The following is a 2878-nucleotide window of genomic DNA, read 5'->3' on the forward strand; positions in this document are numbered from 1 at the left end:
TCATGGAGATAACCAACAGAGTCGGTGTGAAGATTAAGCTGGGAGATGGTCAGCTTTTCCAAGAGTTTGCCCTGGAAAGGAGTGATAGAAACCTGCGAAGTTAGCCGGGCCGGAGGGGTCGGCTGTGGAATTTTTGAGAAGAGGGTGCACAAGAGAATGCTTCAGAGTGGAGGGGAAGATTCCACAGGTGATGGAATGGTTACAGAAGTCGGCCAGATTCAGAGCAAGGGTGTCAATGTGGTCCTTGATGGTTTTGGACGAACAGGGAAGAACCTGTTTTGACTGGAATCACACAATCTCCTGGGCTTGCGCCAATCTGGTTTCCAACCAAGCCACGGCACTGAATCGGCCTTACTGGACCTAAAGATTCAACAGGATGATATCAAAGATGCCAAGAAGCAAGCCCTCCTCTTGTTACTGGGCCTGTCTGCAGCCTTCGACCATGTATACATATTGAATAAATCAAAAAGGCAGCCTATGATCGAGCCAGCCAGGAGTCAACCTGGAATTAGTCAAATGTGTTATCCATTGCGCCACTGGACCGCTGCTACAGCGTGAGCAGGAGTCAGCACTTTTGTAACGAAACAGAAGTTTCCTGCTTGAGACACAGTGAGAAACGTACTTCTCATTTTTACAAGGAGAGGTAGAAAAAAACGCTACAAGCCCACAATGAGCAGGTGAGCGAGCGTGTGCCATCATGAGAAACTTAGTTCTCATTTTTCCCAGAGGAGAGGTAGAAAAAACGCACTAACTACGAACAAACAATGTGCTTTTGTGTGCCATGCGTGACAAGGCTCATTTTTAAATACTTTCTAGAACAAAAAGGCAGCATGCGAACGAGCCGCCAGGAGTCGAACCTGGAATCTTCTGCTCCGTAGGCAGACGCGTTATCCATTGCGCCACTGGCCCTCTGCTGCACTTACTCTTGGAATCAGCACTTTTGTTACGACGCAGAGGCTCATCATGCGGATTGAGCCATCATGAGCAACTTAGTTCTCATTTTTATAAGGAGAGGTGGTTGAAAACACGCCTACGAACTGACAATGAGCAGGCGTGTGCCATGTGTTAGAGACATCATGAGAAATAACGTAGTTCCCATTTTTTCTCCCGAGTAGAGGTAGAAACACGCTGCAACAGTGACTACAAACACACAATGAGCTTTCGAGTGCCTTGCGTGAGAAGGCTCATTTTTAAATACAGAACAAAAAGGCAGCATTTGAACGAGCCAGCCAGGAGTCGAACCTGGAATCTTCTGCTCCGTAGGCAGACGCGTTATCCATTGCGCCACTGGCCCACTGCTGCACTGTGAGCTGCATTCAGCACTTTTGTTACGAACCAGAGGCTCAGGTCGGGCTGCCTGAGACATCACGAGAAACTTTGTTCTCATTTTTACAGCGAGAGGTAGGAAAAACGCTACCAACACACAATAAGCAGGCGTGTGACATGTGTTAAAGAAGGCTCATTTTTAAATACTTTATTGAAAACAATACATACAAACATCTGACAAAGAACGCATTTGGCATCAGATACTGCCCGGATTGCAACTCTCTGCACGTATTTTCTGGCGAGTTTTACGGACCAAGCATCTCATTTATTGTACGATAGCACTCACATTTTCATGCGCAAATAACAGATTTAGACTGTTTTCACTTTTTAGTATTGTACCATTTTATGTGCTCGGTGCTCTTCAGTGTTAAATCCGCGGGAGAGGATGATCTGTACCCAGATCAACCCCAAAAGTGCCATACAGATATGAAACAGGTAAGGCCTGAGTGATAGGCGTGCCAAGGAGTACTCGACGTGCATGCCACAGAAACGCGAAACATGCAACAAGTGAGAGACATAAAATGGGGTTTTTCACTTTAAGAAAATAACATATAATATATTGAATACAATTTTTTGTTTACTTCTTAAAAGGTGTTTTATTGAGCTGTAGCCTTCCTCTTAGAGAGCAGGACTAAGAAGCCCAGCTGGAGCATTTCAGCACATTTTTATTTCCTTTTGGCGATCGCTGTGTCAGGGTGTTGGGTTGGGGCTCCAAGATTGCCGAACACCAGGCGAGCAGTCTATCATGGGGAACAGTTTAGTATACAACACCGGTGCGATGAAGGCACATGGCCTACTCTGCATTTTAAGCACCACCTATAAGCCGAAACCGTTGCATTGAAGTACAGGTAGGAGGGAGATGACATTTGAAGAGGGACACACGACTTGTTTTTTTTTGGGTTATTTATTTGTTAAATATTGTTGGTTGTTTATCGTCTAATTGACTGCCTTGGGCCATGCTTACCTCTTTGGCCATTCCCACCCACTCCTTGCCCCACCCACCCAAAACTCAACCCCTGGTATCTATGTTGTTTCTAAGCAGTCTGCTGTGAGTTAATGGCTTAATTGCCGCTGTAAATGGCTACCGGTATAATAACAAAAATCTTACCCAATTCTACCTGACCTTAACTCACTACCCCACCCCCTCTATTCCCACCTCTCCCCTCTCACCCAATCTACCCTTATCCCCACCCTACTCTACCACCACTGACTATACCCCAAACCACTCTACACCTACCCCACTCTTCGCTACTGTAGGGGAGGACAGGCCTTAGGGCCCCCCTCTCCTACATTATTCTCCCCCGGTGAGGACCATGGCTCGCCGGGCGTTCCCTCATGCCACCCGGGCCCAGGTGGAGGAGGGCTTGCCCGCCGATGACATTGCCCCCACGTATCCAGCATACATACACACTAACGTTTAGACAGGCCTAGAAGCCTTTTTGCCCAGCAAAGATGGCGTGAGTTCAGCGCGCTGCGGTGCTGCCCCCACCTTTGGAGGGCTTTCCAAGTATCCCTGCCGCAGTAGCCCTGGTAGATCCGCTGCGAGCGCGTT

General features: G+C 47.6%; 1 non-coding gene across 1 annotated transcript; it reads right to left on the minus strand.

The window, feature by feature from the left end:
* Positions 1 to 1221: 1221 nt before the first annotated feature.
* Positions 1222 to 1294, minus strand: TRNAR-ACG (transfer RNA arginine (anticodon ACG)). The gene has a single exon. It is a non-coding gene; the product is annotated as a tRNA-Arg (tRNA).
* Between the last annotated feature and the right edge of the window lie 1584 nt (positions 1295 to 2878).

Source organism: Ambystoma mexicanum, chromosome 13 (assembly GCF_040938575.1).
Source record: "Ambystoma mexicanum isolate Mex_15411 chromosome 13, UKY_AmexF1_1, whole genome shotgun sequence".
Classification (NCBI taxonomy): domain Eukaryota; kingdom Metazoa; phylum Chordata; class Amphibia; order Caudata; family Ambystomatidae; genus Ambystoma; species Ambystoma mexicanum.